The following is a 23,659-nucleotide window of genomic DNA, read 5'->3' on the forward strand; positions in this document are numbered from 1 at the left end:
TCGTGATTTAAGATTTCTTTACCGATTTTTGCAGACGAAGAAGAAGCTCCTTTCTCTCTCTCTCTCTCTCTCTCGTCAATCCCGATGAAATCTCGTAATATCACAGGTTTTATCACAGAACGATGGGCAGTGTAAGATTCGGTGTAGCGTGTCCAGGTATCTCTCACTCGGGAGACAAAGAAGATCGATCGCACGGTGTGTCGTAATCCTCTCCCGCTAGAATCCCGCGAACTCGCGTAAACGATAATCCCGTCCAGTCTCGGCTGAAACGGCCGGTTATCCTCGCTAATCCTCGCGTTAAGGTAACCGTACAACGACGACGATCGGCGGTGCCGTGTTTCGGCACGTGTCTATCCGCTGGTAGACCGTCACGAGAGGTGTTACTGTTATCTTTGTCGAGACGCCGGCTTTTTATTCTCTCTCTCTCGCGCCTCTCTCCTTTTGCGACCGCACGCGACGGCGAACAACGGAATCCACGGGAGTCTCGCGTGCCGCGAATTCGAGACTTACAAAAATTCGATCCGCCGATGCAGCACGGTCGGTGGATGATGACTGCCCCGGCACGATCGCGCTTACAATTCCAGCCGAATGCAGATTGCGTTTCAAAAGGTCACGCGGCGGTGTTGCTGCTGTTGCATGTCTCGACAGCTGGAGGCGAGCGCCGGCGAGAGTCGAGCGTCGGTGCGATGTTCCCGATCTAACCGGCGACCGAATATAATTATTAACGCCGGCGGTTTCGCGCCGTTTTCAAACCGTCGAAACGAGAGCCGAAGCAACGCCGACGATTAGTGTTCCGCGATTGCACCGCGAAACGTGCAGTGCCGGGCGCCGCAATAACAACAGCGATAATTGTCGATTATCGACGATCGGGATACGCACACCGCGTGTCGAAACGCACACCCCGGTGAACGAGAACGGAACGGGCTGAACTGACGCGCACACCCCGAGCGGAGGAATCACCGTGGCGGTTAATAAAAAAGCGACCAAAAAAAAAAACTGGCGACAACCGGCTGCGGCACGCGCCTGCCACGTCACTCCATTCGCGTGTAATCGCCGGTGTATAAATTCACCGTGGCGGACGTGTGTGTATGTGTGCGTACGCGCGCGTATGCGTGTGTATGAAGTTAGCCGTGAATGGGTGCGTACGTCACACACGCGGTGATTCTCCGGCTTCTAACGAACACCACACGAGCTCTCCTCTGGAGCAGCGAATGCCAATTAAACGAGAGTCACGAGGAATACGGGATACGATTTCGCCTGCTGTATAACGATCGGCCGGATTTCCTTCGTCTTGGCCTTTCTCCCTTGTATAAAACTCCGTTACGGGAGGGACGCGCGTGCAACGGAACGCCGCGTGAACGCAGGCAGCCGAAATCGAAGGCGGGTGAGCGCCGCTTTTCACTCCGGGCAACACACGTTGGGCGCTCGCTCGGAATGCCGGGAACGCTCGGAATGTCGCGGGGCAACTCTCGGATGCGTATACGCGATCACGTCTCTTTTTCCGCAAACGGTAACGGTCGCCGCTCTACTACACGTACACCGTCGTCGTCGTCGTCGTCGTCGTCGTCGTCGTCGCGCCGCGCGCGATGCGATCTCGCCTCTCTCACTCACACGCGCACTTGCACTCAATGGCACTTTCTCTCTCGACGCACACGATTATCTCGTCGCACACGATCGCTTCCTTCACACGGCGCTCCGCCGCGACGCGAATGGAGAGCTCGTCGGCCGGGTGTAAAATTGAAAACGGCACCGAGTTGAATGTCGTACGCGCGCGCGATCGCGTCCGCTGGAGCACTGACGCGCCGCGGCTCCGAACTCGACAGGCAACTGCGGCCGACTTCGGTCGGTGTACTTCGGCGGCTCGGTTCGCCAGGCCGAGTGGACCCGAGGCGTCACGAAGCGCCCGTCCATCCGCCGCAACGTGCGGCCCCCGACGACCGACGACACTCCGGTCTCGACCCCGGGTCGAGATGGGTCGAGATCACGAGATGGCACGCGGGGACGCGAGAAATCGTAGATCGAGACCTTGGAGGCGAAGCGCGTCGCTTATATTACAGAAATGATCCGCGTTAACTGCGATATTAGTCCGTGTGACGGAATTAATGCCCACAGCGTCGGTTTCCATCCTCTGGTCCATCTGGCGCTTCGACACGTTTCAACAGCAGGCTCCGCGCGAAGATTATTAATATGTCAGAAATTTCTCCGATTCGCTCTGATATCGATACTGAGAGAGGAAAAAAAATGATTGCCATTACCATATAATTTAACCATAATGGCCACGTTTACACCGCACGCTTAGTCCACGACCTATACCTTATATTTCACCTAAACACGATAGGTCATGACGGTGTCAAACAGCTGTGAAGCGACCCATTACCCAATCACACAATCTGGCTTGGGTCGGGTCTCTTTTTCATGATCCCTGACCCATTTTGGGTCGCATGACAACGCGTGTAAATGCAGGTAGACTAAAACGGCTATGTATAACTCAATAGATGACGCCAGATGAACGCTCACAAATGTATGAGGACTAAATTAGGTCCGATTTGGTCCAAAAGTATCATAGATCTACATGTCGTAAACATTCAATTGAAAGTCAAGGTATAGGTCGGGTCGCACGGTGTGAACGTGGCCAATGTATAATGTATTTTCGGGGTGCTGAGTATATCGTTGCGTTGATAGAAAAGTGACACATATAAAAAGAATTGACATTAGTAGATAATGAAAGCAAATCGAATGTAAAGACTTTAGGATCAGTTTCCTTTCATTATCCCAAAAAATGGTTAGCTTTTATTTGTATTATTTTTCTATCAACGCAGCGATATTTGTTTCGTTATAAATATAATTATTATTAACATTATAACAATAATAACTATATATAAAATATAGAGCTCCTAATCCTATAATTATTTTACCAGGCAATTATCGCAAATATATCTAACACTTTTCTCTCATTGTCAGTGAATCGAAGAGATAATAGCTGTTAGAGCATAGATCTTTAAAAATTTATCTTCGCGACATTGACAACGTTACGTTAGACTGTTTTTTTACGAAAGTTTAAAGAATAAAAGCCTATGAGAGTAAAGATAATCAGCCGGACTTCACTTTACGTAATGCGGATTATCTCGCAGGTCATCTAATATTCAATAAATCTCAAATAACAATCCCGTACTGCATATTTCATCCCTTAATGCAAATGACGAAACGCGCTATCGATAAATGTTATACATTATTAAAGCGACAACGCCGCCAGGAATTACGTTTGTGATGACATTAAAGGGGCGAGAATCTCCGCTTTAGATCTATATATACGCCGAGAAATTGAAACGACAATAACACGCACGGTGCGATACTCAAATTACGCCGTTTCGAATCTGCGTGTTTCTCGTCGCGCGTTAAGCGCAACGTCTTCATGCGCGATATGGTCGTCAATTATCGTCGTTGCATGCTCTTCGCGTTAGATTAAAACGGGCGATGCCTGAGTGCGTGATGGAAATCATTTTCACGCCAGCAGTGCAGGCCCAAGATTTTCGTGCCTCGCGCTCGAGATTCAGAATACATGTCGTACAGTCTCGGCAGCGTATATACGTATACCCGCGTATAAAGGGGAACGTACGTAGGTATCGAATTCGCTCCACGGGTTCATCAGAATCTAGTTAACTCCTCGCGGTCTGCCGAACTTCGATCTAATAACAAAGCGCACGCGAGCCTATCTAATAACCATCGCGATTACATCTTCATTAAGGACCGTCCGAGCGCGTCGAGATATATCGCCGCGTAATCTAGCTATACCTCACATTGTTAAGTCGCCTATGTAAATCCATCATAAATGTTTACACACGTAAACGTATAACGTTCATTAATAACGGCTATATACGAGATGGCTATTGTTAGCCGAATATCATTAATTTCTTTTTTTCCTTTACAGAAATTACCGATTTCGTTGTGCGATTACGCGTAGCACAGTCAGAGAATATATTATACAATTTTTATCCTCGTTGTAAAATACAGCTTTATATATTATCAAACCAGATGTATGTCGATCGTTATGCACGCGATTATTAAGTCCATGCTCGTATCGCGAGCAGGTATTACATGTTCATTAACGATCTTCATTTTAATTACGCATTAATTGATTGCATTGTAAGAAATTCCTTCTTCCTATTGCACACGTGGGTATAGAGATATCTCAGATATCTCATGGTATACCCCTTATGAACCACACGTTCGTTCATTCAACCTTCCATCGAAATTTCTCCGGAATTCCTGCGCATATACACGTCCGCGAAAGAGACTCGGGCAAAATTTTTATTACACGCATAAATCCTACGCTACGCGTTGGCGTTCGGCAATTTCGGACGTGCATGATTTCATGTTTTCTCCGGCATGCTTATTTTCCGCGAGACGGAAGAGTTTAATTGCCGTCTGCATAACTCTCGGACTGCATAAGACACGCGATCGTTTTAGGGAGAAAAATATTATCAAAAGCACTATATATATATATATATATCCAGCAGAGTCCGCCCCCTCCCCCTAGGATGAGATTACAAAATCCGGATGACCGGATGTACGCTCGCGGATTTACATTTTCATTAAAGCCCTGATTGCAACCGCGGACTTCTTGGGCGCGTTGTTGAAACGCCTGTCACCGTGTAATAAAGCACTTGGAAAGCCTCCCACCCCTTCTTTTTGCAAACCGCCGACACATTCCAACTTTGATCTTCTTTTCAACAACGGCCTTCATCTCCATCTTCCCTCCGCCTCCCTGACGGTCCATCGACTTCGTTCCCTCACGCGAGTTTTCCCCGAACCTGTCTGCCGCGGAACGACCTGTCCCCTCCTCCTCCTCCTCCTCCTCATAAAAAATACAATATTTTCCTTTCATTTGATCCGACAACCTCCCCCTTTCCCCTCTTATCCGCGTCGCTCGTCTCCGTGTCTGCTCGCCTCTTTGTGTGCCTGGCGGATCTGTAAGTTTAATTCGACGCGGAAGTCCAGGCGGGTCTGTGCCACAACCGCTCTCGCTCTGGGCGACTTGATTGCTTTGTCCTCCGAGACTCTAATATGAATTACAAACCTGCTCCTTGACTTCTCCACTCTCGTTCCCTCCTCATCCTCACTCGAACCGTTATCTCCCGTCGTATTTCCCTGCCGACTGCGCGTTCGCGAGAAATGGGGATGGTTATAAGGACATCGCGTTTTGTTGCCGGAAACATGAATTAAAATGAAAGATATAATTCATATAAAGCATTTGCATTGTACTGATATCGATTGAACTTGAACAATGTCACAAAGATGGGTATCCGCATCTCCACTTGTCCGCGCAAAATTGCATTCATAATACAAACACGTTTTCGTGATCGACACTTATGTTTCTGCAGCGCCATCCGCAATTTGCTGCACGGAAAAGCGATAAAAAAAAAGCTTCTGACGCGTATACGGACGTGCGCGTGTCCCTTTTACGAGTTTCCGCAATGTCACGGAAACGCATCTCCGGATGCGAGCGATAAAAAGAACGTACCCGTTCACGATGATCGTATTTCTGCAGACGAAGACGCAGGGAGACAAACAAAAAACTCATCGCACTTTCGAGCAATAAAATTTCTATGCTCGGTTTTTATAAACTCTTCGTTCTTCGCACGGATATTACGGAGCGCGCGAAAGCCATAATATTCCGGCAAACGTTCTATAAATTTAAAAAGACCGCTATCATTAAAAGAAAGTTTAATAGCGCGAAGATAGCGAAACGGTAAGAATAGTGGTGTCGCAAGCGTGACACGGTAGAAAGAATTCATAGGAATTTAAGACAATTGGAACGCTATTTTCGAAATTTCTATTCTTTTCTAAAGAGACATTAAGATTTATATGAGAATCGTTGCAAAGGTAGACGCTAAGAAATCTGATATTCCTTTATCAAACTTTCATAGAGGATCTGCGGAAAATCTATTTAGGATGGAACAGAGGAACCCCTTCATAGATATGCGATTACGATGCGAAGAAAACGGATATGCAAAATAGAAGCGGCTTGTAAACGAAAATCTATAGAAATATGGAACTATGAAATCGCTATTCTCCACTTTCTGGCGCCTCCTTTCTGATGATTAATCGCCGTAGGGACAAAAATGTCCGTCGGTATTTCAGGAAATTGAATTTCCTGCTTTCCTTATCTCTGTGTCTCAATAGTGATGTTAAAAAAAAATAGTCCACTCTCGCAGACGTTAATCATACCTATTATATCATAAATCTTTTAAGAATATAAATCGCATAAGTGTTCAGACACTTACACACACAAATAAATGTTCATTAACGATCCACTTTAAAAGAGTTTCTAAAATCTTAATTTAAAGCAAAAGTTGTAATTAGTGATTTAGTTTTCTCGTATTTTAATTAATATAGATTATACGTTAATGATAATATATTATAATAATTGTAATATATTACTAGTAAAATAATTTAGGCTTCATCTTATTGTAAATATAATCATGCATTTGTTGTACTGTGTTTGAGCAAGTTTTGCATGATGGATAATAATTGATAATTGAAAAAATTAGACACAATGGGCATATCCAAGGGGGAGGACGATTTGGAGAGTTCAAATCCCCGAAATTTTTATTTATTTTTCCATTTTTAATTATAAAATACAACTTTACTTTAAGTTAACAGGATAAATCTCTCCCTTTCCCGTCCGAAAAAAATAAATCCTGGATACGCCTATTAAGATACATCAAATATGTACCATGCTTATAACATTCTTAATTTGACGTGAATCGGAGATTCAAACGCACGTGAAACGTCCATTAAATACAATTTGAAAATTCATCTCTTCGCAGGGACGCTTCGTGACATGAGCGGGATCGTACTTTGAGCGCTTATAGGATCTGCTCGGCAATACGTAGCTTCGATAAATCAGTAGCTAATCGCGTTTCTAATACAAAATGCCGTTTCTGAATACCGCGAGGAACAATCATGCGGATAAATAAAATAACGTTTAGAAATCACATGACACAGAATTGTTGCTCCTAAACGTCATATCTTTATTGTAGTTAATCGCGTTAGTATATGTACATATATTTTATCAAATATTTTGCTACGGCTTTTACCTCTACACTTCATGTGTACATATTGATTTACTGGACCGCACACACTACATGCCGTACAACACACATAGGCTTCTAAAGCTTTTCAAAAGTAACACAAACTCTGCCTTTATTTATGCAAACGCAAATACATTTTAGAATGCTTACGGCATTTAAACAGTTTTACAGTATTTATTGCAGTTTTTTTAACATTGCACAACAAGCGGAGCAAATAAGAACATTTCAGTGAACAAATTAACGTAATCGTATATTGGGAAAAGCGTAAAGAAAATAAAAACTGAAACATGATATGTTTTATAAACTTTAATAAACTAATGACATGACAGATATCTGAAATTTGGACGGTATGTTTTTAGTACTACGGAGCTTTTTGATTGCTACATGAGTTGCGTCGTGTGCGGAAGCCAGATATTCGCGTCACGTTCGCGTACCTGACGAGTAAAGTGGTTTATCTAAACGTACAGGTCTAGCGTATCATGAAAATTTTCCGTTGGCTGAAAAACTTGCTGAGTGCACGTTTTTTCCCCCGTATTTGCGAAATGTGACGATTCAAATTCGCGCAAACTGTTTACGATTGGCTTCAGTCGCCTTTGCAATAGAGTGAAGAGTCGAGAAGTGAGTTAACACTCGGGCAGAAAGTGTCGCAGTCTTGACGGCAATTAGCTTGATTGTCGCGAGGTTATTAAAAGATCTCGCGCTATAAGACAATCGAGCGAGCGAATGTGATAATAGGTGCAATAAGATGGTATACGATCTTATGGAAGTTCGAGATAATTGAAGAAAACTGCGAAGTTCAAAGGGGAATGCTATATATCCGATCGTAACACGTTTCCACCGCGTGTCGCGCAATTAGTAACAATTGACTGGAATATGTACAGGTATATATATATATGATATATCTTCATGCAAGATATATCTAGTTTATACGTACTCTCTAAATTTTCTGGAGTGACGTTTACTTTTTTGGAGTGAATTTTCACTCTTTTGGAGTGAATCTCATTCCAAATGAGTGAAAATACTGCCACTCGAATGACCGAATGGCAGTATTTTCACTCCAAAAAATTTAGAGAGTATATAATCATATTAAAATTTCCTTCGTCATATTTATGCATCTTTTACTGCAACGAGACTGCAGTAAAATACAATGGATATTCATATATGTAACTTACGAAAGTTTCATAATGCACACAAATTGAGAAAAATGTCTATCAAAGATTTGTCCATCAAAGAGTATCAGCATTACTACAGTATACGCGATACGACGTGTTGCCCTGCATTAAACTTTCATTTTCCACATCGAGTAACAATGTGAGGAAGAGGGCTCTTTGTAAGATCGTTCGCTCACAAAGGCAGCAGAGAACACAATGGACCCTCTAAGTTCTGTGAGATACGTTAGAATGGCGGTCCCAAGTACGGGAGGACCACCTTCGACGGGATGTTTGTCATACAAGCGTGCGTCGTAAATGTTGATAAAGTTTGATACAGAAAAGATCAAACTTACAAATATTATATATAAGTGCGTATACGTGTGCGAAAATGCGCTTTTCTCCCAAGAAAGATATTTCATATATATCAATTCTGTCAATATAATTCTACATAAAAATATTAATTCAGTATCTTATCTCTTCGATCGCTCATTCCACAATTTTCATAATTGTTTCTCACAAAGCCAGCAATAATTTTCGATGAATTGAAATGTTTCCATAAAATTTATTACTGCGTATCTCTCCCATTTTCATCATTGAATTCAATGTTTAATGCAAAATTTCCTAGCCTTCACCAAATAGTAAAAAAATTGTGAAAATATGCAAATCATGCAGTATTTTTCAAGAGAACTGTTTGCATTGTTGAAATGCGATTCTTGAATAAGGAAATAAATCTCGGTGTGTTTCAACCAATATTTTTCTAACAATTTTTGGAAAGTAGATTTTTGCGATAGATATAAACGTGCAATGTGTTTGTTATGTCCGGTGGACTGTACGATTTCTCCGTTTCGCGAAAGTGCATCTGAGTAAGCTCTTAGAATAGAGCAAATATTAATGATTATGAATTGGTGAAGCAATTCACCAGTAACGAAGCGCGAAACCCAAAGTTAGTGAACAACCTGAAGTGATTCACTAATGAATTATAGTTGTAGGATTTAACAGTTCTAAAACAGAGATTAATTTCTAGTCCTTTACTAACAATGAACTCAAAACGGAGGTCGCGACAATGTCATTTCTTGAGACGAATATCGCCATAATCCGTGAGAGTGGATTTTTCATGAAGGAAATTCGATCGCGTTGGATTCTAAAACGTCCGAGTAACCCATGATGGCGGCGAACGTGCTGTGTAAACTCGGAACAGAAATACGACAGCTAAAGGGACGACACCCTGTGCTGAGTCATGGCCACTGGAACTGCCGGAGTCCCAGATCGGACCAGCTCAGCAAACCATCGAGAGTCGAGGCGACTGATTCTAAACTATCGACTTTTTCGGAGCTATATCTAAGACGGATCTCGGTCTCCATCAAAGACTGATTGAAACGCTGAGAATAGCCACGTTCATAACATTCTTAACTGCATACTGCTTAAAGCGGTATTATTGGAAGAACGATCTTTCAATTTTTCTAGAGACTTTATTGCCCCATTGTATTCAGAATATCGTAAAATGTTCGCTTATTCTGGAAAAAAAATTACTGTTGCCACAACATAATAATTGTGATAATTTTCGCCCATCAATTTTAAAGGGTTACAGGAACTAAAATACTTTGAAAGTGACTTATACAGTTAACTGAACTCTCAGCCTCAATGTTGTGACGAACAACTATATCATATATATCTCTCTCAATCATATACTATTTGTTGTGCAGATCATATTAAAGAGATAACAATAATGTTTCGGTTAAGGCAATCACATATATGAAGATATTCTAACCAAATATTATTTAGCCTAAGTACTACGATTGTGACAACCGTACTGACGAGCATACCTTAACAGATGTATGCTATGTAACATCAATATAACTTAAATTCACATGCACTTCTTTTCCAAACATAGAGAATATTGTTGTAACATCCGTAACAATTTTTTCCGTGTTTGAGTGACAAAAGTAGTAATTGCAGAAATACAGAGGAAAAATTAATATAAATTGCATTTCATTATAGGGTAATGCTAAAGGGAAATTTTACGTTCTACTACTGCATGAATTTCTCTCTCTCTCTCTCTTTCTCTCTCCTCCCCTCTTTCCGTAATTCATATTCAAATAAATTTGTAAAGACATCGGATCCATTTACCAAGTAGCTATTAACAAAAGTAAGCTTGACACATTGCCGCTTGCGTTTAAAACGGGAATATAATAATAATGGCCGTAATTTACAATGTGTTTGCTGTTCTCACGTTCTAAGCGGCCGGGATATTTAGTAATTATTCTTTCCCCCATGAGACAGTAAATGATGCTTCGTTATCGGTTTTCCAGGCGGCGCTGAGAAAAGATGAATCCTCTATGGAGGTCGAAGGAGCGCCTTGTCATTTCACGGCCGTTAATAAATCATGGTGCGAAGTCTCGTTTTCCCAATGCGCTGTCGAAAGGCAGAGCAAAAGGAAAACGACTTCGGAAGAGGACCCGTACGCTACGTCAAACTAAGGGCGGTATATAAAAAAAAAAGAAACATGCACCAGCGATCGAACCGAAAGATATCTATTCGCATACAGGTTTTCCATCGATATCGAAACGAAAATACGAGCGCGCTTTGTTACACGATTTACATGTTCACCGTACGCGTTCGTCAAGCGACAGAAAACGTTTTTGATTTTATCCATAACGGACGTTATGCCATCACAGAAGAAATATCGCTTTTTTTTATATATTTTTTTTATATGTGTTTCAAACAAATCCGACTTTTCTATTGATAATAAATCATTTGTGCACTCTCAAATGCAGAATTTGCGCGCGCGGCACGCATTTCGGTCTGATAAAATATATATTTTTTTAATTTAAGCGCTCATATATACATATTAAATCATCGCCCCCGTCATTTTTCATTTTCGAGATAGAATTCGAGATAAGCGCATCAATCATTCAACGATAATGATGCCCGTCTATAATAACGAGCTATTTATCAGAGATTAATGTCAAAAGCACGAATTATAATTCAGGATGTTGTAAGTCAACGTAGCCATATGTGCTAATACGGAATATTTTGAATAATATGCCGAATAACGCACGACAATAAGAATGTAGGTTAAACAAGCGCGATAAATATCGGGATGATTAGGCCGGCGAATCGAAAAAACCTTTCTCTGTTTCTTGAACAATTGTTTTATCGAATAATCTACTCGGACGCACCTACGCACCTTCTTGCCCACTTACGTATAATCCAACCTACTGCCTACAAATATTTGTCAAGTATATATTTTCATTACACGATGCGATATGATAACGCTGTCAGCCATAATATTATTATATACTTTAGCACGTTTGCAGAGTGAAATTAATTGTGTACGTTTTAAACTGTCAATTCCCATTTACATTCACGCATCTGTGACTAAAATCTAATGCACGGTAATTTACAATAATATGCGAAATCGTTATAATTTCAATGACCGCTAATCAGCGCCCGCTCGTAAATACGGTCATATTCGCTCGAGCATTATAATCCGGAATATCGTAATAAGCGCGTAGATTAGTCTAGTATTTCCGCTTTTTTTTTTCTCGCGTAAAGTTCGTTGTACCGCACTAATTATTTTGAGCTTAACACGCCGGACGCAAAGCGAAATATATATATTTGTTGAAAATTCACGGTGAATCGAATAGCGAGCAATTAATCCGGGCAGCGAGAACACTGGATGACAGCTCGGATGTCAACGAAAGTAAATGGCACGTTCCAGCCCATCGTTACGCCATTGCAGTACTGTCAATATAGAGATATATGTGAAGCAGAAAAGCGGATCAGGTGCGTAAAAATATTTTCGCGGCGTTTTAAATGGATGTTATTCCGGGACGCGCGCACTTGCTGGACAATCGGAATTGTATTTTCGCATTCTTTCGCGGTACGATCCCGCGTGAACGAAGACACGATTTTTTTTTGTTTTTTTGTTAATTGGAATTGGGCAACAAGTGGCGAGAAAAGTCAGTCACCGGATGGGATCATATTGAAACGCCAACTGACACAAGAGCCATGCTCCACACCGGGAACGGCAAAAACTGTGTGTAATCGTTCCACCATCTGCACCTACATTATACTTAGAGAAAAGCTCTTCCGATAATATGACCGACTTTTTTGTTGAATGACGTGAGATTCTTTTGATTGCTGCGACAGATTTAACGCGCATTCATCATTCCGGCCAGTGACACGCAACTCTCGCTCGACATAATGGCTCCTCGCCTGAAATATTCGAAAGCTGCTCGTCCCAAATAGATTTTCTACAGATAAAGGCGATCAAGCGGCGCACCTTTCGTATTTCATCTGAAAATAGCTTCGGTCGCGTTTGTATAAGCTATAGCCGGGGTAACGTTATCGATTACGAAAGCACAATGCAATTTAAGGTATTACTCGCGCGAAGCTGCGCTTTTATTGGCAGCCGACACGAAGCGACGTAGAAACGAATGAGTAACCCAAAAACAAAAAAAAAACCACGAAACTGTGCTAAATATTATATCGCAATAAATTTAAAGAAAAGAAAAAATAAACTCCTTACAATTTTATTATATAAAAAAAGTCATGAGAGAGTTATGAGATGTGTAATTAAAGTTAAATGTATATAGAATCCAGTGATTTTATTCGCAATATTATAGAATAGAATACTTTTAATAATTAAGCGTCTCCGCGCGACTAGATTTATTTGCGGACCACGTTGGTAATGCAATTGTGACATACATGAAGCCGTACGATCGCCATAAACCGCGAATGTAATCAGAGTTATAGATAAATCCGCTTTACCGGCGACGATAAATTTCCGAAATCCACCTACGGCCGTATTGCGCGGATTCTGTGGTAAGATATAGCGAAACGCGTAGGGGAAATTTGGCCTGGGGACGTACCCACTAATCCTTCCGTGGTAATCGACGATTTCCGCCCCTAAATTGTCCTACTGCCGTGGAACTGCATAGTTAAGGGGGGTTCCTACGAAATTAACTTTAGATCAGACCGTACGAAGCCGTCGGCGCTTTTGTTCTTCGACAGCGGTAGCAGAGAAATAATTATTTCGATTATATCAACAAATTGCTGGTTCTTTCGACGGAAGCACGTTGTTACGCCCGAGCCGAAACTACAGGTAGGTATATATATATATATATATATATATATATATTCGCGAAGCTGATATTACTCGTGGAATTTCTGCACATTGTTACGGAAATAAAAATGATAAATTCAACTGTATCTTAAATTGGATTAATTGTGCTCGATTAAAAAAGGTACTATATATTTTCCAAAACAAACACTTTTATCTAAATGTTTGTGAATATATTACATGTGCACATCAGGTTTCTATATTACACATGCTGCACTTATGGTTTTCCTTAAGACGGATCGAACACGCATGTTTATCCGTAATGAAACGCCTTGGGCCGATAGGAAATGGCGTCTCGGTAAACACTAATAAGCACTCGCTTGCACGTATGCGTGTTGCTGCCTACGCGAGACCAGTACACTCGCACACGCAACACACACAACAAAATAGTTTCCATTTTCAACCGAAATATACGGCAGGTATCCAATTTCAATTAGAAGTTTGCTTCGCCTCGGTCGAGACGCCGCGGTCTCGCCGACAAAGTATTTAATCGAAGAACGCAACTCAGGGCGAGAGGAAGGTAATATCTCCATCGGATGATTTTGTTCTCGCGACTAATACTAATTGATAAATAATAGGATTTGTGAGACGATGAGATATAACGATAGAAATTATTATTCTTTCGATCTGCAAACCTGTATTTATGTTACGGAGCAATTTAACAAAAACGGCATGTTTTTGATTATGAATGATTGAGTTTGACTTTCGTTTTAACTCGTGCAATCGTCGCAACAAATGAAGACTTTAATCAAAAATCCAACAGATTACGGGACTACAAAAAGGTAATAACGCGAAATCGTTATGAGCTAATATTACAATGCTAAAACTAACAGAACGTAATTGTCGTTAATTGTACCGACACTTTATTGCGCTTTTGAAATGTGTGTTCCACTTTCTTTTTGTCAAATTGTCATGTACACGTAAAATTTCATTTATATAATATTTGGTTCGTGTAATTCTAAAATTCAATTTACGGAAATTATATATAAATTAACGTACGAACTGTGCGCGAAAATAATTAATTTCTCTTCGTTTATTGTAAAATTGTAAATTTTGTCATATAGGTATATATTATGCAGTAATCTAAACATTTGGTTACTATTTATCCTTGTAATTTCATTCAATAGAAACAATGAAAAACCGAGCAAAATAAATGAATCGCAATACAAAGATATTCGTCTAAAGCAATCAAGTTGGATGTTGATTTTACACTATATATATACCTATATCTAGGTATATCTGGGTATTTATAAATCTTTCAAAAATCCTTTTTCTTCAACATTACAATGAAGATAAATTCAACTATTCTCTTGATTTTCTTTTAAATAAAAATCTTCTAAAAATTCAGATATCTACAAATTGCCTTTCTCTTTCTTTGTACAATCTATCTTCATTGTATTCGATTGAATTAATAGTCCATACTCTCATACAGGAATTTAATGAATACAATAATATTTCTCCCGCGATATTCCAGATTATATACATATATAAACGAAATATAAATTTCCGTACAATATATCGAATTGTTTAATAAATTTGTGATTGTGCTTATAATTAATTTATGATTTTCATACATAATAACATATATAATACAGTTTTTGTAAATTTAAAAGAGCTCATAATTTCGAAAAGTATAAAAATAAAATAATTGAACTAAATTACAGCAATTAAATTTAACAATTAAACAGATTTGTCAGTTTAAAAATTAGATTTCAGACAGTTTAACTAACCTAATTAAAATATACCTGCAAAGCGTGGAGTTTGTAGCGTAGTGGTGCTTCGATGCAGTAGTTTACCGCGTATAGAGCATTGGTGCACGATTCGCGCAATGCCGAGTTTACCTTTAACAATGTGTAAATTTCGTAGGTAGTTAATGCACGTTACATGCAACGTCACCAAGGTATATAAACACAATGGCCGTGCTTCTCGTTGTATGCTCGATATTACCGCGGTCCATTATATCGCGTCCGACTTCGCCTAGGTAACGCCGTGGAGGTTGATGAAACCGTAGAGCGACATGTTACTTTCGTACCATCAGAAGTGTTTATCTCTTCATCTGGCTTCATCCGCCTAGATCAGAGCTTGCGCACCGTGAAAGCGCTCCTAATCGCGATCGCTACGAGACAAGCGCAATCTCGATTTAATTATCTAGTGACATGAAGAAAGCGTCAAGGGTAAACGAGAGCATTTCATCATCGCGCATGCAGTTTCATTTTCGGTTTCGTGCAATTTTTCTCTTTTACTCCGCTGCAGATCGTCAAGTTCTCCCCTCGCAGGGGAGTATAACCGGAAAGCGATACAGAAAAAGTCTTCTTTCTTTTCCTCGGACCTAAAGTTTGCGCAGTTTATAAAGTTCGCTTAATTTCATTTAGCGGACGAAACTACAGGAAACTAAAGAAATCCCCTGGATAACGTAACTTTTCGTTATGTTATTTAGTTACCCTTAATTAACATTATTGCAACACGAAAAATTAAACGTACGTTTAAAATGTGGCATGTTGAAAGATGGCCCCCTTAGAAACGACATTTGCGAAAGGGTTGCAGATTGCTTGTCGACCGAAAGGAAGTTTGCGTCCGTTAGTTTGAGCCCGGCTACCGATAAATGATTTTCCGGCGGTACTGGTAACCGCAGGAAGGAAAGCCGCGTTGCGCGGAGACACGTGGCAATTTCGGAACGACAACCGCACCATTTTCGCCCCGCGACACCTGTACAAACGGAAGCAGCTTATTCTCCGCGTAGAAGTTTGCGGTTACCGCGCGCGCGAGCCGCTATTTGCTGGAGCAACACAAGTTGACGACTATTTAAAGGGACAAAGAGCGGAATCGGATGCATCGAGGAAGTGAATTTTCGTAATACCGGGCCTCTCGACGCTCGCAAAATATTAGTCGAGATTGTTTTCAAACGATTCCCGACCCTCTCACGAAGAAGACACTCGTCGCGCAAGAGTAAACACTCTAACGTCCCGCGAACAAACGTTCCGGAAACGACACAAGACAAAGGGCCGCGTTGTGCAAACATTCTTGTCCGTTTTCTTCTTCGACTCAGATGCTTTCTACTCGTACTTAAGTCAAAGAGAAGGATAGACGTTTCCCGAATGACGGTAGTGAATCGGAAAAAAGCTTCTCTCTAGTTGTATTATTAACAACACGAATAATGCCGACAAACAATAGCTTAATACGATTAAAAACACAATGTAAGAAAAATAATTGTATAAATCAGAGCTTATGTTAATCGGGAAATAAAACGAATGATTCAGAATTAAAGTAAATTTTGCTTTTATCTTTTTTATATTATGTTAATTTGCATTTAATTAAAATAATTTAAATAACTGTATTTGCACGCGTTGTATACCATTTAGAATATAAATTAATAAAATTAATAAAATATATAATCAGAAATTGCGTGTCAATCAATTTTGCACCCCCCTCCTTCTATGAAATATCAAAATGTGTATGTAATTCTTGAAATATTAATGCGAATATTCGCCAAATGAAAGGAAGTGTAGAAATTAATGTAATAATTTGCAACAATACGAAATACGAAATATTATATGAATAGACATGAAACAATATGAGACGTAAAAAGGAATTGTCACTTAACCTGCTGATTATATAGAATAAATAATTATTGTTGACAATATCAAATGCGATCAATTTAAAGTAATTTAATGTTGTCTGCAATATTATCGAAGCGATTGAGAAGTTCGCGCTTACGAGAAGATTCCCAAAATACGCTCAAGCAGAGCTCCTTCGTAGCTCGAGAAAATTATAGGCGCAATCTAAAATTCTTCGCGGCTAATTAGCCAAATTTATTAAATTCCGATTGTTATCGCACGAGAGTGGAAAATGGAGAGTGTCAGGGAGCCGGTATGTAATTTTCATGCATACGGGGAGTCGCGAGCGCCGGTTTAATGGACGGCGCAACGTACAACGGCCGTATCCGGTTTCTGCGGTACGCAAGAAGATCGAGGGATAAGGTAGCTCAATAATAAAATAATGGCACTTGCACGCGATCTGTGAGATATACTCGCTTGTTCTACGTTGCATGCACGAGCACATTGTGGTTCTGCCATTGTGGGGACCATTTCTTCGATTCAGATATATGTAGACCCTATTACCCGATAGCTAAGATCGCAGTTATTGGACTTCAAGTTAGCTCGACTCACTCGAAAGACTTGCCCGAGGCCGATACGAATCTTGATCTTAACCATTATCAGCAACTGGCAGAATATTATCAGTCGTGTGTACGTAATCACGTGTGTGGAAAATTAACCGAAATTAAAGCTATGTAACAATACAATTTTATATGCATCTCGAATTAATTATAGTCAAACTCATCGATTAGGAGAATGGCAGCTAATGTTTTATATATAATTAAATTGATCTTTATTGATTGATATTCAGATCTATGTATATTCTCATGAAAAATGCAATTATTAAACATGAATAGATGGCTATAAAACATTATAATAGATTGGCTTATTCATTATAAGAACAAAAAATAACCACCAGTGTTTTTTTAATAAATAAATTAGTTAAAATATGTACATTAACTTCAGTAAAATATCTTGTAATCGTTTTTTATTCACGTTTGTAAAATACATATCAAAAGAAACTTCTAAATCTAAATAACGCTTTTTTATTCTAGTTTATTTAATTTCGAAAACATGTACAGAAAGAGAAACCAGGCTGTCAAATTTTATTAGAAAACATTTGGAAAAATAATGTATATAAATTGACAATTTTTTTCTTACTGAAGTAGAAGTCACTCCTTTATTTCATATAATTAATATGAAATAAAAAGAGCAAATACACAAATATCTTGTTCTAATTTTTATTATACCTGATATCTAAATACCTGATATATAAATACCATAAAGAATTATGAATCAAAATTTTATATTTTAAAATTATTTTGTTAATTATAATTTTATTCTATTTGTTTTTATCTTGTTTTTTAATTAGCTAAGTAATAAATTCCAAAATTAAAATCATTATTTATGTCATTCGATATAGAAATACATGATAAAAAATGATTAATCATGCAAAATTAATCACGTTATATTATCATGTTCTCAATTTTATTTTTTAAAATCTTACTTGTGCTTAATAATTTATATAAAATATTCCATAAATTGAGAAATGTCAAATTTGAGATTAAATATTTCCAAATAATTTGTATTCTAATCTATCTCATTGTTAATCTATTCATTATAATGTATCTCTATTAATATATTAAATTTATCAATGTTTTTATAGAAGAGGATATCGGGCTATTCGGAATCCGGGGCAACTCGAAACCCTCGCTATATCTCGAATACTGCATTACCGAATGTCAAACTGGATTTTATTTATAAGTTGCGCTTTTTTAGCCTGACATTTATGGTTATATGACGCTTACACTCGGTAATGCAGTATTTGAGATATAGCGAAGGTTCCGAGTTGCCCCGTCCTCCTCTAATAATCTTAATTCGATATATACATTTAAATACATATTACATATATCTATATATTTCATATAATTTTTATGCACAAATCTATTACTTTAATAAATAAAAAGTCGTATATATCGATACAGCAGCAGAGTTAGGAGTATGCGCGTTGAAGCTACGTTAAATTATAAAATAGAAATATATGTAAAAATTATAGCAATGCTTAAAACAACTAATATCCAGAAGAACAATTGTTTCTTGTATATAAAATAATTACAAATTATTGATTCTATATAATAATAAAATAAATAAAAAATAATAATTTATTCATTTCATAATTGCTTCGTTATCATCCGTACTTTGAAGCCTCATCCTTCTCTCAAATTTATTCAATGCATTCGTAACAACGCAACACTCGGAAAATCATAGTCAATTATACTTGCGTGTATCTACTGATTACTAGAATAAGATAATCGCGTGGAACTTTGTATGACTTCCGCTGTTAATTACATACGACACGCTGTTTATTGTTGTACACTGAAACGGACATATAACAAAAAGAATTGAATACGAACACTTATATGTTCCACAGGTGTAAATCACTCAAATTAGCACACAAAATAAAATGTTGAATAAATCACGCAAAATACTTGCTTCGAACTAAATAACATGACATTAAAAAATTGTGACATTCAAAACATGTGACTGATAATAATTAATTGTAAAAAATAATCATGTTTTGACTTTGATCTTCTTGTATTTAATGCAATCTCAAATTGTTAAATAAAGTTAATTAATCATACAGGCTATTCGTTAACAGATTATCATCAATTTGAACTGTCTGAAGTACTTTTCTGAGTACCTGTCGCGTTTCGATGAAGTAAGAGCCTATTAATTAATCAAACAGACTTGCATGACTGCGTAATTATATATATAAAAAATATTAATTGAACTTCTATTATAAAGACGCACATAAAACGACTCGAATTTTTTTTCTTTATTTTCCTAATGCATATGGTTATGCAGCTATGCAAAGTCTAAACAAGTCCTAATGACAAATGGATTGTGACTTGTGTCGTTAACTGCTCGCTCGAATTGTTCTGTATGAATGATACACGGCGCGCGGCGACCTTGTATACGCAAGTATGCCGCAGTGCCGATACCAAACACCAAGGTCGGTTAATTTGTTATCGTCTCGAAATATTTCACGTCATTTATAAAATAAATTCGCGCCAAGTATGTGTATTCTTTACGTTCCAAATAAATTATTATCAAACATTTTATTACGGGTTTCTATATTTTATATTATATATAATATTTTACACAATTCGTGCGTTACACGTCGCGTTCTCAATCTGATAAAAAGCTAAGTAAATAAATTCGATTCAAATAAATGAATTGCGCGAAGTGTATTCATTTCGATAAATCATCGTCGAATTAATATGAACATACGTGTGCAAATCATTAATCGCGCAGATTAATTACTAAACCGATATTTGTTAAGAGAATTATCGCAGTTCGATTACGAACACATATACGGAGTGACTCGTGCCGTTATCTTTGCTTGCTCAAGTGTCGCCATATGAATGACAATAGGATGTTCGGCGGTCTATTATTGATATCAAGGTCGCATGCCAGCCAGCCAATCTATCTTTCAATAAAATATTTAATGTATTATGAAACAAATGAAAATATTTGATTGCCTCCATTTAAGTAACAATATATAATTGATAATATAACACACCTTATTCGAAAATGTTTCGATCTCATAATTCATATATTATATTTTATCCCGCATTATTCTCAAAATAATGGAATTTAAATCAAAAATTCAAATCGCAAATACATGTATGTACATACATAAGTAAAATCCCAAGCATTGCATAGGATATTTATCACCTGTAAATATCGTAAAACTATAATTTATTGTATAATCCTCCTTTTCCATCGTTTTTTCCTATCGCTGCTCTAAATTAGTACTGTGCGAATATCTGCTTTGACAAATAATCCTCGTTTCCACATGTTTATGAATTCTTAATCACGCGGATTAATAAACGTGTATTGCAATAATTGGAAGATATGATGGCATTTTGTATTTTCAGTGTTCGTCACAATCACAACGACGATTCGAAAGATAATACGAGGACATGTCGAGTGGTACAACGAACAGAATATGGTTATTTGAATTTAAATTAGTATAGCAGAATTTGCTACAATGGTTGATAAGTATATAAATTAAATAAATGTATAATTAACAATACATTTTAAATCAAGGCATTGAATTATTCCTTTTAATAACAGTATGAAAATGAGTAATATTAGTTGTTTCAAAAAATAATGATTAAATCTATTATTTAAAGAATACAGTTTATTCTTTAGTTAAAAAACTCATAATTTTATTAATTTATATAATTTATATAAGTTGATTTATTATTATCATACTTTAAATTTTTATTCTAGAAAGAAGAAAAATTTTGTAAATTAAATAAATGAAAAAAGTCAAATTAAATACACAAAATTTTGCAACTTACCCTTATAATCACACAATCTTTTTACTTGAAACGTAAACAGATAGGATAGTAATAGTAATTTTTTCATACTTTCTAAATTAAAACGTTATATAACATTTTATACGTTATACAACATTTTATATTATTAAACATTACATTAGAAAGTATATATCCTATATTATAAATATATGATTTATATAATATGTCTACGAGTATTTTTTTCATTTATCGCTGTTAACACAGTGACTGCATACTTTAATCGATTATGTACCTATAGTCAAAGTCAGTTTCTCGCTATACAACAGAGAACAGTCTGGGGCGGTCAGTAATTAACAACAAATGCATTTTTAGATTCTCGTGTGTGCGCCGCTGGTTTCCTAAGCCGATATATTTCGGCATATTGCTCGTGGCTCTGGTTATTACGATAAATTGAATATACAAAGGCACCTGCTGCCACGCGCCTCGATATAGCGCCAACTCGGTGCAGCTTCATGCATGATATGCGAGTAGCTCCACGTTTCTCGTAAACGTAACGTATCCGGCAAAGCTTTCCCCCTAAAACGGCCCCATTAAACATTCCATTCTTCTTTCCCGCACATCGTCCGCTTTTCTCCTTCTCATTTACCAAACTCTTCCTGCTCTATTTTTCGCTATTCGGCACGATTGTAACGTACCTTTCCTTTCAAAGTGATTGTTACGATCGTTCATGAAATAAAGTCGGGATTCAATTCAATGCGTAAAATATCAATTGACTCTCTTCACTTATTAGCTCTATCACAAACTATACGAATATAATTTGTGATAATTCAATAATTGTATAAAAGAAAATTTTAATTGTGGCGTATACAAAATACAGGGTCTTCGAACTCAGTGCCAAAACTGGTACGGCGGCTTTAGCACATGAAAACAAATCGAAAATGCTTATAAACATACCTACGTCCAATTTTGAACGGATATCGGAGTTGCGGGATATTGAAGTTGCTTTCGTAAGAAAACATGGATTGAAATAAATGTTGTTTAAACAACATTTACTTCAATTTATTTTCTTATAAAAGCAACTTCAATACTCCGTAATTTCAAAACTGTTCGAAATTGAACATAATTTTATTAGATTTTTTTTCGACTTGTTTTCATATGCTAAAGCCAATTTTAGTTCAGAGACACCTTATTATAGTTTCTCTGTCCCTGTAGCTGTATATATAATGTATAGCTTCAACGTAGTCGGATAATTGATTCTATTTATTAGCGATAACTTGATTTTTTAGCCGCATTTTTATACCGAGAATAAGAAAAAGAACTTGTCCGACGGTTATACGACGCTTTAGAAATTATGTTCACTATTCTTTTATGTTTCATTGGCAATAAAAGATTAGAGTGAGACACAGCATAACGACAATGTAGAGCGTATATAGAGAACATCGCAGGCTTTCTAATCACTGAACTTTTCTTTTTTTGTTGACTTATTTCTGAAATAAGCATCGCTGCATGATCGATATTAGATAATTATAATGAACAGAGCCACATTTAGTATTAAGGAGGATATACCTACAAAACTTGAAAGAAGAAGTGTACACTTCTTATTTTTATAGCTATACATTCATTTGATAGTCTTGTATGCACATCTGGTTCGATCTTATCGTGACTGCAGCACATCCTCTGTAAATTGCATCTCAGGAAACATCTTAGCCGCGTAATTAAGTAATTAACGATCTTGATGTACCAGGTGCCGTCTGTAGACAACTAGCGACTAGTTTTACGCTCACCAACTCGTGATTTCTAGCGTGAGCGAGAGCAGTTTAATTGGAAACCCTACGACACATGCCATCCGGTACATCCGCGGGTATCATTAGGAAAGTGCTGAAGTCACAAGGTAGTTGCTGCTATCTCTACATTTCCACGCACTTTCCGACCTTATTACTACCGTTATCGCATCAACGATTATCCACGTTGTCTTGCTTATTCACATTTGTATATAAATTACAAAATTTTTGCGAAGCAATGTTTGAAAAAAAATGTAATGATATTTAAATAGATGTTTAAATAGATATTTAAATAGATATTTAAATAGATATTTAAATAGATATTTAAATAGAATGACAAGAGATATTTTTCCTTAAAGAAAAAAATATAAGCTATAGTTTTAATATATCTCAATTCTTTAATTAACAAAATTTTATCAACAATGTAAAATAAAAATAAAGTTGCAAATTATATGTTTATTAAAAGCTTCAAAATTATTTTACGTGTTTATTTGAGATTTTATTATTAACTTGTCTATATAAATGATATTTGATTTTTAATTTCGTAACAGCTTCTTTTTTTATAATAAATAAGTAAAATTCGTGCA

General features: G+C 37.6%; 1 protein-coding gene and 1 long non-coding RNA gene across 4 annotated transcripts in view; one reads left to right on the forward strand and one right to left on the reverse strand.

Moving 5' to 3' along the window:
- Positions 1–23,659, reverse strand: part of LOC105458087 — a 328,659-nt gene that overhangs the window by 53,366 nt on the left and 251,634 nt on the right. The window lies entirely within an intron of this gene.
- On the forward strand, positions 15,547–16,634 carry LOC105458092. Its single transcript, XR_975486.1, has 2 exons — positions 15,547–15,847; positions 15,889–16,634. It is a non-coding gene; the product is annotated as an uncharacterized LOC105458092 (long non-coding RNA).

The sequence above is a fragment of the Wasmannia auropunctata genome, unplaced genomic scaffold, assembly GCF_000956235.1.
Source record: "Wasmannia auropunctata unplaced genomic scaffold, wasmannia.A_1.0 LD334694.1, whole genome shotgun sequence".
NCBI classification, from domain to species: domain Eukaryota; kingdom Metazoa; phylum Arthropoda; class Insecta; order Hymenoptera; family Formicidae; genus Wasmannia; species Wasmannia auropunctata.